We start from the raw sequence: 23,199 nt of genomic DNA on the forward strand, positions 1-23,199 counted from the left end.
ACAATGAAGCTGCTATTTAATCTTGTCATTGACTTCCAGTTTTATGCTCACCTGACTGAGGACAGCTAGATGTACTGTGGCTAAATTAAAGTGAGTGTTCAGCTGGAACAACCTTAAATGATGGAAATCCAGACTGATATCTGAACACATCACCCTCTTCCTCTGTATGGTTCTTCTGCTATTTATAACTCTGAATATTCCACAAGTCTGATGAATCTGAAACCTTTAAAACCAATGAGAGAAACTTAGCTAACTTCAGTGAGCTCAAACCATGTTCCTGAAAAGAATAGTAAAACCATTTCTTTCTTTGTCATTTCTTATTTCAGCAATATGGGAAAAATAAAATACAATTTTAATTAGACTGTAATTAACAGACATAATTCTGTAACAATATTTAATTATTCATCTTTTTCAAAAAGTCTCACAGAAAAAAATATTTTTTTTTACAGTATCTCTTTAGCCAGTTCATTCACTCCCATATTCCTTGCTTCAAGATGCCATACTTGTTTACACTCAGATAGATCTTTTCCCTTGTATAGTAAATCAATGGGAAATGCTTCATTGATTTCACGTGAGGAATAGTAGAGTCTGAGCAACAAAGGGCAAAAAAAGATCTGTTTTATTGATTACCGTTGACCATAACTGCAAATCCATTAACAACTTGGTTACAGAGGGGGCTTTAGCTTTCTCCTTGTGTTGAAAAGAAAAACAATTCACAGAATCACAGAATCACAAAATCACAGAATGACCCGGGTTGGAAGGGACCTCAAGGATCATGTAGTTCCAATCCCCCTGCCTAGCAGGGCCACCAAACATACACCTTTACTAGATCAGGTTGCCCAGAGCCCTGTCCAACATGGTCTTGAACACCTCCAAGGACGGGGCATCCACAACCTCCCTGGGCAGCCTGTTCCAGGACCTAACCACTCTCTTAGTAAAGAACTTCCCCCTAACGTCCAACCTAACTCTTCCCTCTTTTAACTTAAAACCATTTCCATTTGCTCTCAAGGACCACTCCTCCCAGCCCAAGTGCAAAACCTTGCACTTTGCCGTGTTGAACCTCATTAGGTTCACCTGAGCCCAGCTTTCCAGCCTGTCAAGGTCCCTCTGAATGGCATCCGTTCCCTCTACCGTATCGACTGCACCACTCAGCTTGGTGTCATCAGCAAAACTTTTGCTGAGGGTGCCACTCCATTTCCTCATCGATGTGTCATTAATTAACAGATGTTACAACAAGAGCACCGGACCCAAGGACAGGACCCTTTGAGGACCACCGCTCGTTTACCGGCCTTCCACCTGGACATAGGAGCCATTGACCCACCACCCTCTGTCTGCGGCCTTTTCAACCAATTTGGCTTATCCATCTAGTTGTCCACCCATCAAAATCCACTTCCCTCCAATTTGGAGATGGAGGAATGTGATGGGGACCATTTGTCCAAAAGGGCCTTGCTCAGATCCAGTAAATGGGAATCGGTCGCCCTTTCCCGTTCGTCCCACCAACGCTTGTCCACTCTAAATCAATAGAAGGCCCACAAGATTACGTTAAAGACAGTGGAACCTTCCCCTTTGTTGAAGCCATTATGCTGGGCTGTCTAGGAATTCCAACGTGCTCGTTCTTTATTGTGATCAGGCATGTTTGTCCAGGGGAGGGATCTGTTCCATAATCTTGCCCAAGGCACGGAGGTGAGGGACTCACCGGCCTGTGTAGTTACCCGGGTCCTCCCTGCTCCCCTTCTTGTAAAATGGGAGTGACGTGACCCTTCCTGCCAATCATCCCGGACTCCAACCCTGAACAGCCACGGGACTCTCTCACAAATATTGATTGGAGAGCGGCTCAGCAACCCACCTCAGCCAGCTCCTTCAGGACCCTGCGATTGCACGCCCCATCCTGGCCCATAGACTTATACTCTAATTCAGCTCTAAAAGGAAGGGCCAACTTTCGGGACTTGGCTCTACCCCTTACAAGTGGGGAGGAATTTTACCTTCCTTTGGTCCCCACATAGAGGTATCTGGGGGTTGCCAAGAGCTAGGGACGTGAAAAAGACTAGAATCCTGGGCCACCAGTGAACCACCGAGAGTTGCGAAAGAACTCATTCAGCACCTCAGCTTTCTCTTCATCTGTTGAAGCCATTTCTCCTTTTAAATTTACCAAAGTAGGTACGCCCGTTTTGGCCTGTCTCTTCTGGCCAATGTACCTGTAGAAGGTTTTCTTATTGTTTTTCACGTACACAATAATAATTCACACACAAGTAAGGCAGTTACAGAAACAGTTTCTTGCAGAAATTTAATTCACTGAGTTTAACAAAGGCAAATTGTCTCTCTATATATGCACATATGTTTAAATAGTCCAGTTTTTAAAATATAAATATGTCAAATTATTATATCCTTCAAAAGGAAGCAGCTAATCTGAAATCCTTGCGCTTCATTAGGCAGTACTATTCAATTTCTTTGTATAGAAATAAGTTGTTACAATCTAATCCACACAATTAACTAATATTATACTTTTTATGATAAAAATTTACTTAATACAAAAAGAGAAAGAGCTCATGCAGTAATATATTAAAAGTTGTATTGCACTTTTGTTTATTTTTTATTTGTTTATGTTTTTGTTTATACAGGAAGAAACTATGAAAAATCAATGCTACTATCAAATGTTCTGGACTGTTTTCCTCAGTGACAAACAGAACAGACACTAGTACTTCCCCCAGCCCTTCTTTACTTTGTTTTGTTTTTCAGTAGCCCTTATAGCTTGGACTCTAGTGGGCCTTGATGTAGAGAATGATATTGAGGGGAATAAAACTACCAGTGTGATACACTTCACTTAGCTGGGTTGAGGGAATAAATAAATACAAAATATGCTTATGCTCCCATAAAATCTAAGGCTACCTGAAATCTGTTCAGTCCAGCATCAAATTGAGAAGATAAAGGACTTCAGATTCACAGTCCCCAGTAACAGTTCCCTAGATACAAGTAAGAATTCTTGAAGCACAGCCTACACTGAATTATTACTTGTATACCTTCCTTTTCTTAGATAACCATAGGGAAGTCAAAACTGGGACAGATTAATAAGAGACAGCATCACCAAGTCACCATGATGGCCCTAAACCCAAAGCAAGAATTCATCATTCATCAGTGACTGTCTTCCAGACTCTATTTTATTCAAAATTAACCTTTGCATATGAATAGAATGTTTAAGCACTCTGCCTTTATGCAATACATTGCTAGTCTGTTTCCTGACGAATTCCAATAGTGCCAGCTCACAAATATGTCCAGTGGCATATGACAAAAGAAAGAATGAGGTATCCAAGTATTGTGCACCAGATATGCATAGAAGGATATACCTATGGTGAACAATTAACATAATTTTGTGATTTTGGTTGAATGATGATTCAGTTACAGCAAGAATCCTGTATTTCACAGTCACCACTTCTCAAAACATGTATACACAGGAAGCCACGTTGCTCAGAAAATAACTTACTTTCAGGAGAGATAAGAGATGATAGACCGAAGTCTCTAGTGAGAATATTTTAACCATGTGTGCTTTATTACAGCATACCACACTTCAGCTTGTGTTTATAACATTCAGCACTGAACAATGATCTCTCTGCCTTACATTATTATTAACGACACTGTGACTTTATTAGCATGTAATCCTTTTCCGTTCAATTCTTTGGATCATATTCAATTCTAATGCAACTCCAAGGGCTTCACTGGGCAAGAGGATGAATCAATGTTCTATGGTCTAGTGAGATGTTAGCCCCAAATTAAGAAGTGAAAAAACCCTGAAAACAGGATGCTTTCTACTGCAGAAATTAATGGTGGAAAATCATGTTATGTGTAAAATATAATTTGAATTTAAAGTTAACTTAAATATCAAATTCATCTAAAGTTAATTAATTGTAATTTAAATCCACTTAATACTCTGTAATAAATTTTATACTTGTAATGTATAAGCTCAGTCCATTAAAACAATAACTTAATATTAGTGAAAAGAGACTAATTTAAAATAAAATGAATTTGTGGATGGAACAAATGTTGAATTCCAGGAGTCTAATATTTCAAACACAATTTACACTTTCCAAGGGCACCTCTGTCAGTATATACCATATCATTCTACAATATAAAATATACTGAAATGGTCAGCCTTTTTATTCCAGGACTGTGGCTTCCAAGAATTTGCACAGGCTTTATACAGAACAAGAACTAGTGTAAATCAAGTGGGACTTTAACAAGAAAACCAAAGAACAAAAAAACAAAGAACAAAAAAAAAACAAAAACAAACAAACAAACAAACAACAACAACAAAAACCTTGAAAAGTTTGTTCTGTATTATTCTTGCTGTATCATTTCACTTATTATCTCATTGCTTTAAACTTAAGTAAAGATAAATGTACTTCTTTAACTTGGTGTCTGTGACCTTTGTGCTGACCTTGTCTGCTGGCAAAACAGTGATTTAAGTCCTCCACTCTTTGTAAAACATTGACTTTTTTTTTTTTCACCTTGAAGATTTAGAGCCACATTCCTATAAAGATCAGATATTTAAGTATTTAAGATACTTTTTACTTCCACAGCTGAAGATCATCATCCACATGTTCATATGCATGCACAAATTCTTATTATGCTAGAACAAGCAAGACTCTTGTACTATACTGATTAAGATACTCAAGGGAAGAGATGTACATGTCACTTCTGAATCTGCTGTTGAGCAAGTTAGAACTAACCATGATTTTCTCATTTCAAATCCTAATGTGTTTAATAATAAAGGCTATATTATTGCTTGTTATACGCACTGACCAAATTCCTCTTAGCTGTTTTACTTTTCTTTTTTCTTTTTATTTTCCCATCCCTGTCCCCTTCTGATATTACTGATATGTAAAGACCTTATATAGCATTCATAAGGAATGATGTTTTATAAATTGGAAATGTAAGGTTTATATCATATATCTTGATCTGATCAAACTGAATCTTTCATGCTTGTGACGTTAAGTTGCCTGCTTCTTGGATTTTCCATAGCTGTTTTCATATGTTTTCAGTGTCTCCTGGGGCAAAATCAGCAATACCCAATTTAATCATTTTGGAAAATTTAAATATTTTTATCAGTATAAAATTTTAGTCCTTCCTTCTTTTATTATTGTCAATTTTCAAGTCAGAATTCTTACATAGTTAGCAGACTTGTAAGGAGAATACAGTATGGCAGTATTTGAAACTGAATACGGTAAGGAGGTAAGTGTAAAAAAAAAAAAGAAAAACAAGAAAAAAAGAAAAAAATCTACTTAATTTTAAAAATAATGCTTGAAACAAAAGTGGAAAAGACAGGCTTTGAAAATTTTATACATTATGAGAATTTTAGTCAAAGCAATCACTGAGTTTAGGAAAAAAAAAAAAAGACTGCTAAGAAATATCTGAGAAATTGATTATTTTTAAAAATAAGTGAAAGAAACAGCTTTCAGAAGAAGAAAAAGTTTGTGAAGAGATTCTGGGGGGAAAAAAATGCAGGCTTATAGATCAGATAACTATTAACTGATCCACTCTGCCTGAGCTTTTAGAATAAACTTTCACATCTACGTCTTTGGCTCCTGAGCTAAATGCAGGATGATAGCAGGCTGACTCCAAGTCAAGGATCAAAATGAACTATAGCACTTAAGAACTCTGAATGTTTTCTTAATAGGATAATGAAGGTTCTTGGGCAATGTATGAATTCTCAAAAAGAAAGCAAAAGTTCAAGAAAAGGAAACTGGTAAAACAAAGACAGTGTATCTCTATATAGAAGTTAGTTTAGACTGACATTTAAGCAACCAATAGATACAGCACCACAACGCACAGTTTTGTAATTAAAAACTTGATTTCATCAGGTTTTTCAGGTTCATCCGCTAGAGGTTAAATCCATCAACTTTGGTGTGACTGAATATAAAATGCAAAAAGGCATTTATTCATGACTTTCTGATCTCATAGAATAAAGAATTAACATTCACTTTATTGCAGTGGTCAATTAACTTCATTAGTAATCATTTTTCCCCTCAAATATGTCTAGCTACTTTTTTACATATACATTTTTCATATATTTCAGACTAAGGCTTAACTTCTAGGCTTTCCTTCTTAATATGATTATAAAATAAGAAGAGAATTCTCAAATAATTCTTGCTCGCTTGCTTTAAGTAACTAGTTCAACTGCTTAAATGAGATCCTTTCTGAACGTATTTTTTTTCTGTGTTCTTTTTTTTCACTCTTTCAAATGCTGATGTACTCTCTTTAATCACATATGTAGGTGCAAATGACTGTTCATCAACTGTACAAACGTCTTTTTTGCCTGCAGATATTGGCAGTGTAAGACCAATAAACATTCTCCAGGCATACCACTAGAAAAGAGTCACCCGTTCTGGGGGCATAGCCTATATTTTAAGAATGTATGCATGTTTATATATATATATATATTGTAATAACTATGCAACACAAAAATAAAACAATGATTTAAATTACTATATTTATTAAATTATTGTTTCTGGAATCAAGATACAGAGTATTAGTAAAGAATAAAACAGCCATAGCTAGTGAAAAGACTGCATTTCATTATCACTCACAGTTTGCTTGTAGCAGTAATACCTAAGGCCAAGTGGTTGTTTTGTGTTGTTTTCTTTTTTGCTAGGTTTTGTTCTCTCTCTCTCTCTCTCTTTTTTTTTTTTTTTTTTTTTTTTTTTTTTTTTTTTTAAGGTGAATTGTTTAATAACTTACCTTTTTGCAGGTTCTTAAGATGAATGTACTTCTTTGGTTCTGTTTGAGTGTAGTGGCTGGGCAAACTATTGTTTAGGGCTCTATTGCTATTCCATTTTAAAAGTATACAAACAAAAAATTCAAGCTGCAAACTATCACTCTATGACTCTGTTTTCTATGTGACATGAGAGGTTGAAGGACATGAAAAGAACTATTTATCTGTGTCTCCCAGTTCCTTACCATAAAATTGCTCACATACTCAAGTCAGGAAGTAAAATTTTTCCTAATCAACCTAATCTGCAACTCAATCTCAGTTTAATCTACAAGATTATTCTATTTTAAAAGGAAGCCATGTTATGGAGACTAACTTGGGAGGCCCATCTAGACCAATATTATTCTATCATACACATGGGGTAATTAATGTATACAAAGATTCAGATCTAGCCTACAAGCATGGATTTATTTCTAATTCAGGAGTCTGAACTATCACTATAGTCAGTGAGAAACCAGTCAATACAATCAATGTAGTTTGCAAAACTTTTTTTGTCATTGTAAAACTGGACACAAACATTTGATCAACTGGTTCCTTAGACACTATTTCTGCACTGACAAGAAGCTCAATGACTGCAGACAATGGTTTACTGCCATCTGAGATGGCAAAGATTACCCTGTCTGGCCTATAGCTGTTGCTTCTATATGACACTAAATAGGTCCCACATTATACCTCCCAGCCACATGTAGGTGTCTGAGGTATATGTATACTCAGTTGTTTTACAAGCCTGTCTATAAGCAGATTCACTGTCTTAGAGTATAAATTGCAGGGGAGGTGAACTGGATGGCACACACTTCTTTCCAGCCTGCCCATGCTTACTCCATCCCCCCTACATCATGCAGATGAGAATATTCAGGGGCACAATGCAGCTCTTTCATTATTAAGTACTACCATCATATCAGAGATCGGGGCACAAGAGTAATGAGTTATTTTCAGGTTACAGTCTCAGCAGATTGTGTTAATATATGAAACTGACACACTAATACCATTATTTGGACATAACCTTAGAAATCAAGGTCAGTGATGGTATTCAAACTTGGAATGTTCACTAAACATATTAATAACATGCTCGTGATGCAGAAATATTTATTACAGGCAATTAAATAGTCATAATCATGGACAAGACTGTCTTTAATTTTTTTTTCTGGAGAGTAGATGTTCTGGTAAGTAAATTATTTATTGCCACCAGCTTTACTCTAATTATGTGCAGTGTGATTTAGAGCACACAGAAGTACTGTTTTTTCAACTATTTACACATACGAATTATATTTTATACAATATACAAGACAGCTGTTAATGTTTACAGAAAGGAAGCTGGGTAGATTGAGAACATTATTCATACTGACAGGTATAAATTAACATGACAACAAATTTTCACTTGGAGAATTTTAGAAATTAGCATTCAATTAGAAACCTTATGATTTTAAAATTTTAGACTTAGGTGTCATTTGAGTACTTATTTTCAAACAGCTAAACAGGTTTCAGTTGTTTCCCTCAACACCCATTTAAATAAATAAATAAATAAATAAAAATATTAGATTTTAATTCTGTTAGTCTCTTTCAGTCTTTCAATCACCAGTTATTTGCTTCACTTTCAGCTGTAAAATGTTATCAGAAAAAATAATGGGAATATTTTGTCTTTGGATTCAAATGTAGCCTTTTTTTCTATAAAAAGGATGCATTTGATTACAAATTGCACTAATGATCAGAGTTTTATATAACTGTTTTTTCCAGTAAAGTATTTGATCATAGAAAAGCAGAAGTAGAGTCTGAAAAGAATATAGATAATCATTTTCTCAATATTTAAAGATATGTTTCTACTGATATGAATAGAATGAGTTATATACCATTATTTTTTTCTTTCCTTCTAGAAGAGTAGTGGGTGTGTGTTTGGATTATGTTTCAAAATTCAGCATTATCTAGATTATAGAATTAAGAGTATATTTAAGAATATTTCAGAGGATAAGGAAATTTAGCATGGATGTCATGTTTATCTGACTTCCTGAGAAAGGAAGTAACGCAAACTATAATAATGTATTTTATTACTGATTGATTGACTGGTAGTCTTTGCACTGTGAGTTGCTACACTGGAAGTTAAAAATGGAATGAGATAATACCTGAGCTTTTAAACGCCTTAAGATAACTAAGTATGCAATATTCTCACTGGTCTGGGTGACATGTCATGGAATGTGTGACTGTTCTACAAACTTCTGTTGTAGTTGCTACAGGCTAGGCATTTCAAATGGCACAAGACATTTATATGCAGTAAATTGAATTCTATGGATGTGCAGTATGTTCAGCTCACCTTTGCTCCACCTGTTTAAACTGACTTCTGCCCATTGTAGCTGAGAAAACTATTTCTCTGAGTATATATGTGTACATATAAATACTTACAGTGTAGATATCTGAATCTAGAAGTGAATTGCACTGTTGTTTCTATATAGTCTGAACAATTTGTAAAAAACAACCTTCTCCTTTGATTAGAATGTACTTGCTCTTTGCCAACCACTTTTTTATTCATATCCTTAATAAAAACAAAAAGACAGTTTTTATTCTGTTTACAGCTGTCTGGTTACCCGGATTTCTTATAGATATTTTGAAATGTGTAACTCTTGGAAAACTTGGATGTGTCCAGTTGTTGTTTATGTAGAATAAGTGATAAAGTCTGTGATGCCTTGATCCCTTCTTTTTGCAGTATCACCTTTCAATTTATATTTGAAATAGTGACTGTAAGTGCAATGCTCTGCATATTCAAAAGCAGCATTCCCTGTATTAATCCTTAACCATCTGGATCAAAAGAAGAGCTCTGGAACTTCTGAAACTGTGAAGACTGTTTCTTTGTTTTCTTTCTTTTCTTTTTTTTTTTCTTTCTTTTTTTTTTCCACAGTGTGAAAGGAACCGTCATTAAGCTCTGCTAACTGAGCATAACTATGATCCTGTATCTTGTGTGATTCTTTTTACAGTACCAGATGAATTGCTACGTTTCAGTTCAGTGAACTGCTTATCTTAATAAGTGAATAATTGTCTGCTTTCTTTTTTTTTGTGAATTAAATGCATTCTTTTCTTTATCAGAGTCTGGAACAATGTATCTATTTTCAGAATCCCTTTCTTCCACATTAGGCTCTGAACTGTATCTATAGAACACTCGGGTATTTGTTAACATCCTATTCAACTTACTCATTCAATTTCTCATCCTAAAAGCAGCCTTCCATGCTGGTCTTTGACTCTAAGATTCCTTCTCCCAGAGAATTTTCCCTTCTATGATCCCCCGCTACAGATTTTCCTGGTTGAAATTGCTGCAGCTATAATGTTAAGTGTTTAGAATTTTAAAATTACTGCTTCAATAAAGATTTTGTTTCTGGTTGTAAGTAATCTACTAAAACAATTCCAAAAGAGCTTTGATTTATTGACTTCCTTCAGATTTTCTAAAATATGTTTGAATTCTTCATTCTCCATTTTTTGTTTGTTTTTAGTTTGGAAGTGTACAAGCTTGTGCACTGTCTCCATGGAAACTGATTCCTACAATTGTCATCAGTATTGCCCTTTTTGACCTACTTGATTAACCGATGTCTATGGACAGGCAGGGTCAAATAGTCATTATGCAAACTTATTTATTGACTACTAACATGCAGAGCTCTCTTTTCTTGAACACAGCAGGACTCAAATCCTTTTCAGACAAAGCTTAGTCTAAAATCTTTCTTCATTAGTGTTTTCTGTGCTACTTTGTTACTTTGCCTTTTCTCTCATTTTCTCCAATCCATCCATTCTTTTCTTGGAAATAAAGAACTCCCCAAAAACTGGCCAAAGAAAATTTTCTTCCATCTGTGCCAGCATATGCATTTACTGAGTTTTGTATAGTAGTTTTTTTCTAGCATACCTGAGCATCTTACTCTTCTTACATATTTAAAAGAAGTGGATAAGAAAAGCTATAAGGAATTCCATGATCTAGGAATTTTCTCTAGACATGATTAGTCTACTCTGGCAGATTTCATTTTTTTGGTGTTGATTTCCTGTTACTGAACATAGTCATTAAAATCTCTTTGGTTGTTCAGAGCTTTTTCATGGCGCTTATTTCCTCACTAACAATTAGCTGCTTCAGTATCAGTTCTTTTATGTTTTACAAGGAAATGTTTAGATTATTATGACAGTGTCATTTATGGACAAGGCTGACTGTTATCTCATTTGCTTGAAGTGACAATTAATTTTTGATATATATCCTCTAGTGTACTGCCATTGTCAGTTACACAATGAAATGCTCAGTCACTGATTTCAAAGACTATAAGAAAGTACGATAAAATTTGTAAAGATTTTAATGTTTAAATACAAATAAAATGACATAGTCACACTGGCTTGTGAATTATCTGCTGCAAGGAAATTTCTATGAAGTGAATTCACAACTATTCCAATATCAAAAAGAAAAGGAACAAAAACTGTATTAAAAGAGAAGTGTGTATAGAAATCTATCACTTACCAGTCACACGTACCGATCTAAAGTCTAGTTGAATAAACTGGAAATGTTGGATTTATATTGCTGAGATTTGCATTACTACATTCATGAATATTCTTATCTACAACTACAAAGAACGAATTTCTATTTATTCCCTTGTCCGAATTTGCAATTTTTTAAAAAGCTCTACACTAGTCCCATTCTATACAAAGGTATGTTCTTACTGAAAATATGTATTTATATACACTTACCAACATGGAGCTATACTTGAAGAGTTGCTTTTCAACACTACCACTAATAATGCTAGGATGGGCAAATAACTTTTTTTTTTTTTTTGGCAAAATATTTGGCAGAACAAATTTATCTTTTAGCTCTATCAGACAGCATGAGAATATTAAAAATTTAAACTATGTACAGTCATATCTGAGAACATGATATAGCATGTACATACATGTAAAGTCTGCATCTTAATAGGAAACTTCTCTGTAATTATGTACACATACACAAGCATTAATTATTCATTTTGCTTTTTATCTATCTCTCTTGTACAGTTTCTTTCAGTCTCATTCCATTCTTTTTTTCATTCTGGGCTAAATGTTGTCTTCCCTTTTTCTTTTTTCTCTATCTCTCTCTCTTTTTTTTTTTTTTAATTTTGTGTGTGTGTGTTTGTGTTTCTGAGTATCCCATTAAACATTTACTAATATTTCTCTATTTTCCTTTAAAACTTCTATTGTCTTGCCACAATTTTTAACTAATTTCCAGAGAGTCTCACTTTCAAAGAGTGGTCAGGCACTGGAATGGCTGCCCAGGGAGGTGCTGGAGTTGCAATCCCTGTCAGTGTTCAAGATGCATATGGATGAGGAGCTACGAGGTATCGCTTAGTAGCAATAGTAATGGTGACAGGAGGACATTTGGACTAGATGATCTTGTAGATTCTTTCCAACCTTGTGATTGTATGATTCTGCTCTATTCATGTTTTATACTTTTCTAGATCATCTTTTCCTCTTTTCTTTTTAGTTCCTTATTTCTATTCTGCTTTGCTTTTGTAATAGTCATCTTTAGATGAGGCTTTATTATTCTGAGTTTTGATGCTCTTCCTGGGTAGCTGTGAGCTACATGCAACACACATATGTAAACATCACATGATAGCTTAAGGACAGGTTTCTCTGCAAAGTTTAAGTCACACTTTAATTCACTTAAAAATGACAGCAATAAATGAGACTAGGCAGAAAAAATCTGCTTCAGCATATTTGAGAGTTGTAGTGAGAGGATATATTACTTTAATAAATGATGTATTCCATTCAGTTTCAAGCTTATTTTGGAACATGCCTCATTGTCATTCTTCTCATATTCTTCCCCATGTAGCACTTCTTGCATATCTCAAAGTCTGTCAATATGAACTACTGCAGCATTCCACAGACTTTTGTGTCTTTTGTTTTCTGTATATATATCAATTTGTTAAACAACCAAAATCTTTGACAACTTACACAACAGTTCAGCTAATAGTCCATGCTTTAATGCATCTTATCAACTGCAAACATCTGCCTAAAAATGGCTGTGCTTTCATGACTGTCAGGCTCTAGGGGAAATGTGAAGTTAGATGTCATTTTCTTGATTGGGTTTAAAGCAAGGACTGAAAGATAAAAGATCCCTGGTTCTAAGCAGCAAGTCCATGTAAATAATTTATGGTCTAAAAATAATGCACTATTCAACACTCGCAGGAAGGAGTCTTCTTTCTGTGTCTGTTTCCTAACAGTTCCTTTAGAATGATTACAATTAATATTCAAAGATTACCAACTTCCTATCTATAAATGAGTTGCTTATTAATATTACATAAGCTGTCCTCCTTTCTTCTTAAGAGGCAGAGCACAACATTCTGTAAACAGTATTGACAAGAAAATACATGGTCTGGAACAGTAGTGAAGCTGTTCACCATTCATGAAGCAACTTACTAATAATAGTTGTCTTCTTATGATGCTCTAAGTATAGTACTAAAAGAAAAAAGGTTTAAGAGGGCACTGTGATTAAAAAAAAAAAAAAAAAAAAAGAAAAGAAAAAGAAAAAGAAAAAAAAACTGTTTTAAATGATCTAGAATTTAATTATCTTTTTGTAGCTACATATATACAGACTGCTTAGTTAGATTGCACATGCACAAATAAGGTATGTACTTCCTGTTGGCTGGAAAATTCAGTGGAATGATATAGCCTTATGACACGATAATACAAAGCTCAAAAATCTCATTGTAATAATCTAATCTACTGACCATAGCTATCAATAAATAACAAAAGGGCATCCTTCCATCAATATGCCTTTGGAGATAAAGGACAAGTATTCAAGCAGGACAAATTTCAAACAATTAACAACACTCTAACTCGGTGGTCAAAATCTTAGTAGAGGTTGCATTTCATAATAATTCTGCAGCTTGAGAAAAAAAAAAAAAAAAGAAGAAGAAGAAGAAGAAAAATGAAACAAAGCACATCAATTTGTCTAAAGCATGCAAGAATCAAACACAATAGAAATAACTGTTATGCAGTGCTGTACTGAATGCAATTTCATAACTACATGCTGATTATTTTGACAAGCTCTGCTGTTCGATATTATGCCTGACTGCTTCTTTATGGCTGATGGTATTTTTTTGTTCAATATGACAAGCCTAAATGAATTTGAACCCAAAGGAATTAAAAATCTGATTCATTAATTTTGGCTAAAACCCCTCATGCACAAAGGAAATGTGTTGGGTTTTTTGTTTGTTTGTTTGTTTGTTGTATGTGGTATTTTTAGCTTCTGACAATTCACTGACCCTAGAAATACTTCAACTGTTTCATATTCCAAAATTTTGTACAGGCCAAAAAGACTCAGACCCTCTTCACAAGAATAACCAAAGCCAAAAGTTATATTTATATATTTAAAAAAAAAAAAAAAAAAAAAGTGACCAAGTAGTTTATGAAGTATTTTAGGAAGCCTGACAGGATTTTTAATTTGAGTTTAAGAGGTAGCTTTCCTGATTAGGGATGAATAACTCCACTGATTTCTATACTTTCTACTTAAAAATATAAAGACTTCGTCAAACTGTGCTGCTTATGTTTCTGCTGCCTTCAATATGTATGCAGATATGAACATGGATGCTTCTACTACACAGGCAAATACTGTGGAGTGCTCTGCTCACTGCTACTGAGTGAACCTTGGAATAAATGGAGGAGTAGAAGACTCCAGTTTCTTTCCAGTGATAAAAACTTTAATATAACATCTTGTAGGTATTACCACAAACTCTTCATGGAGCAATGCCAGTTTAAGGTAAGCAGTTGAAAATCTGGAACATTAAATAAGTTTCTGAAGATCTGCTGCAAGAGCAGCTATGACCAAGTTCTGTTGTGGTAGGTGAACAACAACACTGCTGAAATTGAAGTTCAGGTTCTGGAGGAGTTTGCTCTATGCCAGAGCTTTGATTGCAAGAATTTATTTCACTTACCTTACAAGTGATTCTTTGAAAGGGAGACATACTCACAATCACTCTTCTCCACTCTTTTGCAATAAAAGCAGACCACTGTGATTTTCTTTAATCAGCATAATGTGAGGTGAACATGTTGGATGTGTTCAGTTAAACCTAGGAAGCTTGGATTTAGTACGCTGGAAGGAACTCTGCTGTCTAAGTTAAGAAACAGTTAATTTGCTTGACAGAATGCTGCTAACAGATTCATAGACTGGTTCAGACACACATAAAAAGCAAGTCTTCAGTACTTCAGTAGTTCTTTCTTTGAAAAAAGAGTATCTCAAAGTAAAACAATATTTTTTCTTATTAAAAAAACAAAACAAAACAAACATATTTATTACATACATACATTCCTCTAAAATTCTGGCTGAACTTTACATTAAGTAGGGATTGTCAGAAATTTTCTTTTAATTGCCTCATGAACGCTGTGCACCCCTGAAGTGCACATTATTTGGTTTTATGGAAAATGAATTTTTTGCTGCTGTTAACAATATTTTCATTAATTTAAATACATTTTGGGGACACACATATTGCATGCACCCTTCATTTTTTGGTATCTCACAAATATTCTGAAATCACGTGCCCTCTTACACCAACTAGCTGCAAATAATTCCCTGAACCTCTACTAATAAAGGATGCTTACCACCATCATTCCACATCACAGAATCATAGAATTGTAGGGGTTGGAAGGGACCTCTAGAGATCATCTAGTCCAACCCCCCTGCCAAAGCAGGCTCCCTACACCACATCGCACAGGTAGGCGTCCAGGCGGGTCTTGAATATCTCCAAAGAAGGAGACTCCACCACCCCCCTGGACAGCCTGTTCCAGTGCTCCGTCACCCTCACTGCAAAGAAGTTCTTCCGCACATTCGTGCGGAACTTTCTATGCTGTAGTTTCATCCCATTACCCCTAGTCCTATCCCCACACACTACTGAAAAGAGACCAGCCTCACCACTATGGCTCCCACACCTTAGGTTTTTATAAACCTGGATCAAGTCCCCTCTCTGCCTTCTTTTTTCAAGGCTAAACAGACCCAGTTCCCTAAGTCTCTCCTCATAGGGGAGATGCTAACATAATCACAGCCAAAAAATTACAAGATGACTGAATTTGGAAGGAACCTCTGGAGGTCAGCTCCAATTCCTCTGCCTAGGGAGGATCACACTTTCTCAGTCATTCTTCATAGGAGCAGTTCCTTAGCCTCTGAATCACTTTTGTGGCTCTTCATTGGAGCCTCTTCAGCATGTTCATAACTCCCTTATGCTGCGCTGAAAACTCAGAACTGGGTGCAGTACTGTAGGAAGGATCCACTCCTTTGACCTGCTAGCAATACTTCACTTAATGTAGTCCAGCATACCATTAGCCTTCTCTGCAGCAAGTACATACTGGTGGTTTGTGTTCAATTTGATGTCCAGCAGGGCTTCAATGGCCTTTTCTGCAAAGCTGTTTTCTAGCTGCATAGCAACTGCATATACTCGTGCCTGGGGTTGTTCCTCCCTGGGTGCAGGAATGTTGCTAAATACAACATTTTTCACATTTTGAAAATAAAATAAGAAATTAATAAAAACAAGCAAATGAAATTCCATCTTCTTTTTTTCTTCCACTTCCTTCTAGTTAAATTCTAATATGAAAAATTATAGAAGCAGTAATAGCACTCATAAATTTGCAAATCTACCATACTAATACAGAAAATGAGCTACTCATTATATATATTCAGTTGCTTGAGCAGAGCTATGTTAAAGAACCATAAAATATCCATCTTCTGAGCTGCCTGGTGTTAGGAAATCGGACATGCTTTTCGCTAAGTAGAAAGGCTAGATAGCTTTATTTACCTGAACAGCAGTTTTTTAAAGTGCTTCAAAGATGTAGAAGGCATGCTCTTGCTCATCACTTTTGCTCAGGAGTGCAGTTAGGTGACAGACTAATTGCTGCAACATTGGATTCATGTGTGCCCTTATAGAGCAAAGGAACATCTGGTGTGTATTTCTGTCACTTCCTCATTCAACACTGCTGTGCGCTTGTGTCATCAATATCACCTACGCTTGTTCCTATGCTACAACTTTGTTTCTCTCCTACATGATTGCGTGGTTTCTATATCCCTTAGGCTATATAAAGTAATTTGAATGCATACGACAGCAGCTCATGTATAATGCTGTTAGTGCTCCTAGGATTTATCTATGTTTGAAAATAACATATTGACTCTGAAAAATAAAAACATATTTTTTTGGAATTCCAAGTGGAGATACAAAATGAAACTGAAAATGAAAATCTTAAGAGGAGGAGAAAAAACAAGTATTCTTTCACATATACCTTCTTTTCACTAGGATTAACTTTTTGGATTTCTTTTGCACAAAGCTCTGAACATGCAGATGCACTTATCACAGTTATTGAAACCTCTTTGGCTCTCATCAGTTTTGTACTGGGCAAGCACCTACTGATCTCAATGGAAGCTTTATTGATTGAGATTTAAATAAGGCTTGCACACTTCAGCTTTATAGGACTACAGTTCTGGGTAATGACTTACTGTAGAAGATCTAAGGGATAAGGAAAATGTTGATAGTGGTCTAACTTCTGTTCTTTACTGCTTTAGCATGATAGAGACATAAGTCACAAATATTTGAAATATGGAAAAACACTTTTGATGAGGGTGTTGGGAGTGTGAGTATACACATCTATTTACTTGTATATGTCTATAGATACAAAAATATGTTTAAAACATGTGCCATACTCTTCAAGAAAATAGAAATAAATGTGATGACCTAAAGTTCAAAACTACAGAATTGTTCTCTGATTTTAAAGCCAGTCCTCGTTTTTGGATATGCTTTGAGATGATGAGGTTTGAGAATATGTGCATCCTCAAGGAAGCACTACACTTGTTTCTTCTTCCCCAGCACAAAATAATTCTGAGTAGATATTTTCTTGCAAAAGTCCTAAGATTCCATCAGGGTAAATGTAACATAAATACAATACAGTTTCTGTCCAAGGAAAAAAGGCAATAGTAATAACTATGCTTACATATTTTTTCATTTCAGATTAGCTAAACAGCTATGAAGCCTTCTCTAATAGCCAACCAGATCTAGCTGTCCACTCGTCTAGACCATAGTACTTCAACTTAGATACAGAAGTATTACTGGAGTTGGTGCTAAGTACCTTTTGAATGTTGATGTAAATGGCATCCACTTCTCCCTTTGCCTGCAAACCCAGTGATTTTATCCCAGAAGGCAATCAGGTTGATCAGGCATGATTTACTCAGTGGTCAGGCACTTGAATGGGCTGCCCACAGAGGTGGTTAAGTCACTGTTTCTGGATGCGTTCAACAAACTTTAAATGTTCTACTAGGGGACATGGTTTAGTGGGGAAATATTAGTGGTAGATGGATGGTAGACTAGATGACTCTGGAGGTGTTTTTCAACCTTGGTGATTCTGTGACTCTTTGAGATTCTGATTCTGCTCCTTGCAGGAAAATTTATATTTTTTCCAGGTAACAAAGTGAAGTTGATGACCTTGTAATTCCATGGGTTGTCTTTTTGAGCCATATTTTTTTTTCAGTCATTGGATGCCTGAGTAAATCTTTATGACCTTCCGAAGATTATGGAGAATAGCATCGCAAGGCTATCAGCCAGATCTCTCAGCACTGTTGGATGCAGCCTCTAAGGTCCCACAGACCTGTATTGGTCAATTTCTCTTTTGTAGCTAATCCTGTTTCTACCATACTATACTATAGTATGCCACTTTTCTGTATTGGAACTCTCTAATGAGTTCCCTTTTTAGCCAGGCCAGTCTCCTAATATGTCTATGCATTTTCCTCAGTATCACAACTAACTGTATCCGTGTTGGAAAGATCCTGTCCTTAAACATTTGCCCTTTCCTGATCTTTTTCCCTTCTGTGAGATACTATTTAACAGTTTCCTGAACAATCCAGGGTCTGCTACTCCCTCTTCTTACTCCACTCAGGATCAGAGCACCATAATTTAATGGTAACTGCAGCCACAATTGCCATTGACAGCCAAATGTCTAGGCAGATCTTGTTAATGAACATCAGATCATCCAGATGCCAGTCATCCCTTAGTTAGTCTGTCTGGCATTTACACCAAGAAGCTATTCCTGCATTAAAAAGAATGTGACCAGCAGGCTGAGGCAGGTGATCCTCCCCCTCCATTCTACCCCAGTGAGGCCATATATGGAGAACTGTGTCCAGCCCTAAACTTCACAATTCTAGAATGACAGGGAGCTCACACCTGGACTCTCTCCTGTGCAACCTGCTATAGGGAACCTGCTTAAGCAAGGATGTTGGACTATATGACCTCCAGAAGTCCCTTCCAAGTCCTACAATTTTGTGTTTCTATGACTTCCTTTGGAAGGCTTGCTAACATCTTCCTATAATGCTTTTTCACAAGTTGGCACACAGTTTAAAGTCCCCCATAAGATCCAGCATCTGTGATACATATTTATATACAGAATTTGTCATCTTTCTGCAAATTTTCAATCAGATTGTGGGCTGCTATGTTTAAGAGCTACATACCTTCAAGCTGCTCCTTTACATAAAAAGCAAACTTCCTCCCATTTATTTGCCTTTCCTGAAGAGCCAGTATTAATGTATCACAGTACTCAAGCTGTTCAGGCTATGACACTACATATTTCAGCATCAGTAATGTTGCAATTCTGCATCTGTATGTGGAACTTTAATTCTTTCTGCTTGTCTCCAAGGCTACATGCATTTGTGAATATTTCAAGACAGCACTTTTTTTATTGTTTCTGACATGTCTGCTTATCCTGGTACCCTGCACCATTGGTTCACAAGGTCTGAGAGTTCTGTCTTTATCCAACTGTATTCAAATTGAACCATTTTAACTGCACTGGCAGTTAATGTCTGTGTAAGAAAAAAGTGGCACATGGGGCAAAGATTTCCTGTAAAATCACTGACCATAAAGCAAATTCATGCAAAGAAAAAGAAAGACACATTCACTCACAAAATTTATAGTAATACAGGCATTGAAGTTAATGAAACTGAAAATACAAAAAATACAATTTTAAAAATTATTATTATATATAAATATATATATATATATAAAATGGGATATCACCCGGGATTTTGGCAACTGCAACAGTTTTTGATGAATGTCTAGCCCAAGTAAATGGGGACTTTTATTTTGGTATTATTTTTTATCTTAAAAATGAATTCAGTTTTTATTGATTTTGAAAGTAACACTTGCAAGTATTAAAGTAATAGCTTTTTGATTGATTCAGTCAGGATAAGTTAGGAATTGTGACTAAAGGGGGAATTAATCAGAAAGGAGTTGATTTAGGACCTCTTTAGTATTATGGATTTCCATTTTTTTTTTTTTTTAATTATTATTATTATTATTTTATTTTTTTTATCATTGTTCTGTTGTTAAAGACCTGGTGGACTGTTTGCACAGAGGTGAATGAATAAATGACTGAAAAGTGAGGGCATGTCAGAAGAACAAAAGTCCTTAAATTAAATGCAGAAATCAAACTCAGTATAAGAAAGGCTTTATGAAACTATATGGTAAGCAAACAGAAAGGGAATAATTTTCCATTCCAGGCAAAAACAGCTCAGAAATGACATGGAACTCATTCAGAAATCTACCATCTGAGAGAGAAATGACTGTCTAGGAAAAAATACATAAATATACAGAGGTATTTGTGACATTTTAAGACAAGCAACACTTTTCCAGTCCATTTCATATATTATGTATAAGAATCAACATATGAAGATGTTCCATACCAGCTTTTAGGAATCCTTTTTCCAAGCATTGTATCTTGGCAAGGTACAAAACATTCTTAAGATTGCTTGGTATAGCTATAATAGAAACAGATCATTGAATACTGAACTGAGCAAGCAGCCAAAGAGCTTTTTCTTTGTCTTTAGGAATTAACATAATTATTCTTATATGAACTATAAGAAGTGGGTATCAGTTTCAATTTTTCAAGGACTTCAGAATTCATTTCAAATAATTTTTATGTGGATATGGAAAAGTGTTTTGGGAGTTCTGAGACTCTGAGATCATGACATCCAAACAAAATATACTTTTTCTCTGGGAAACAATTAGCAAGAATCAGCTTTAGGCAAATACTGGCCATGGGGTTGTGGGGGTGAATGTGTGTGCAGACAAACTGCTAAAATTTTGTAATATATGAGTAATATTTTTACAGAAATGGAGAAGAAAAAAATAAAAATCCAGGGATTATATTTTTATTACTGTGAGGAGAAAGGTTAATTTTTTGTTTTGAACTATGTAGATATAAATTTACACTTGCATCTCTTCCTTTTAATAAAATGAATCACTGAAATTAAGCATAGAATCTCAAAAACAGATAGAAAACCCTGAAAGGATTTCTGTAGCACAAATGGGTTCAAGAAATAATCAGAGTCAATATATTTAACCGGCAGTTCTCCTATCACACTGAAACACAGTGACATAATAATAATTACTCTATTCATGCCTTTGTAAAAGAAATCTATAAAAATAAAATGATATATTGAATACAGAATTTGAAGAGAAAATTTAGTAAACGTGATTTTTATATGGTTTATAATTCTAAAAGAATATTTAAACATGAAATAGCTTTATAAAAAGTACTGAAGTTCCTTTTCCCCCTAAATTCATGTATCTTCATATTTAGATATGTTATAGAAAATAACTGGTAAGAAGATGAATGCATGTTTAGAATCCATCCCTGGATCTATAGCTGTGCCAAAGATAATAAGCTTCACATGGATCTAAATTACCAGGGAGTGTAAATAGCTCACATCTATCTTCTGATAATTTATCCTAGTCTTAGATTCTTCACTTGCCTCCCACTGATGAGCTTCAACCTTATGAAAATTCTCATTAATAACAGGAAGGCTGTCTTTTATTCACAAGTTTACATTTCATGTTATTGCAGTCCTTAACTCATACAGTTTTGTTGCTACGTCACAGTACGCTCCCCGTAAACTCATGTACCTCAGCATATATTGTATTTTCTCCTTCTTTCCCATTTTTCCTTGCATTAGTTTATAGTCCATCTAATGGGTATTTGGATGCCTGAATTAAACTCTACTTTTTTTTTTTTTTCTTTTTTTTTTCCTTTTATCTTTATTATCTATATTTTATTTCCATATGTAAATATCATAGTTCAATCTCCTCTAGGTTCCTTATTCAGAATCTCCTTTTGTGCTGGAAATGGTTGCACAGTTCTCTCTAACTTCATTTTTGCTGTTCTTGAAGGCTGTTTTCACTACTTGTATTACTGTTCCTGAAAGCTGAAATCAGCTTGACATTTGACAATTCGAAGTTATCCCTGCCCTAACTAGATGTATTTTTTTTTCTCTTCATTGGCCTTCAGATCCCTTTTTTTTAAAGGCTTTTCCATTCCTGTTTATCCATTTTTATTTACATTGCCATTATGGTTTCTTTTTCCTGCTGTTACTTCACATTCCAGTAAGATACATTCTCTACAATTCATTTTGCATTCAAAACCATTAACTTCTCAGCAGATTTACTTTTGTATCCCTTGTTCTTTCAAAGTTTGCTCTTTGAAACTGGGGGGGGGGGGGAATAGCTAGAGAGCTTTAGTGCATGAATGGTTCCTTTTTCAGCAGTATGCTAATTTAAAATGTTTTAAGGTGATGAAAACACTTCAGTAACAAGGGAAATGATCAACTGATGTCACTCCCAGCAAAGCACAGAGGACTACATTTATATTGCTTCTAATAAAGATGAACCCTTTTTATTGTCATCTATTTAGTCTAACAGGGTTTAGATGGTACAAAAACCTTTGCAGTGACACAACATTTGTCTTTGCTTACTCCTTGTCCATAATAAAAGTATATTTGCTAAAAAGCAGATCACACATCCCACTCTAAATTAAATATATAGATACATATATATTACTGGATTGCTATTGTAAATTTTTTCTGCTATAAATACCGAGATCTTTTAATTTTTATTTTTAATAATTCAACCTTGCTTGGAGATTATTGAATTCCACAGTCTTTAGGGAATTAGTTATGGGTTCATTCTTAACCAGCTTTACAGTGGCTTATAACTTGTGTTTTACATTTCCTGGGAAAGCACAATAATCACCAAGTTATTAGCCAAAGTTATCTGATATGATCCTGTTTTTCCTTTTTTTTTTTTTTTTTTTTTTTGTAATTAATTCACTACAATTGCAGCATGTGTCATCAAATATTATTGGTGAAAAAGAATTGTGTCCTATCTTGGCAGTCTTGTGATAACTGGGTACCTATAACATATACCTATGCAATACCTATACCAGCTCCCCAAGCCCACCCACAAAAAGAAATGAAAAGGAAAAGCTAAAGCAATGATTTGTTGTGCATATAGGAACCCTTAGAACAGTATTTCTACTAAAGCTCTGTGTAATGAAAATATACCCTGAGTTAAGTAAGTACACTGAAATTACACCTGAGTAATCTCATTAGGGGGTATTTAATGAATTTATGTTTGTCTAGGGAGCTGATAAAAGATTTTAAG

At 35.1% G+C, this 23,199-nt stretch overlaps 1 protein-coding gene across 6 annotated transcripts in view; it reads right to left on the reverse strand.

Moving 5' to 3' along the window:
• GPC5 (glypican 5) overlaps nt 1-23,199 on the reverse strand; it is a 519,876-nt gene that overhangs the window by 322,510 nt on the left and 174,167 nt on the right. The gene's annotated exons all lie outside the window — the stretch shown is intronic.

Source organism: Coturnix japonica, chromosome 1, assembly GCF_001577835.2.
Source record: "Coturnix japonica isolate 7356 chromosome 1, Coturnix japonica 2.1, whole genome shotgun sequence".
Taxonomy (NCBI): Eukaryota; Metazoa; Chordata; class Aves; order Galliformes; family Phasianidae; genus Coturnix; species Coturnix japonica.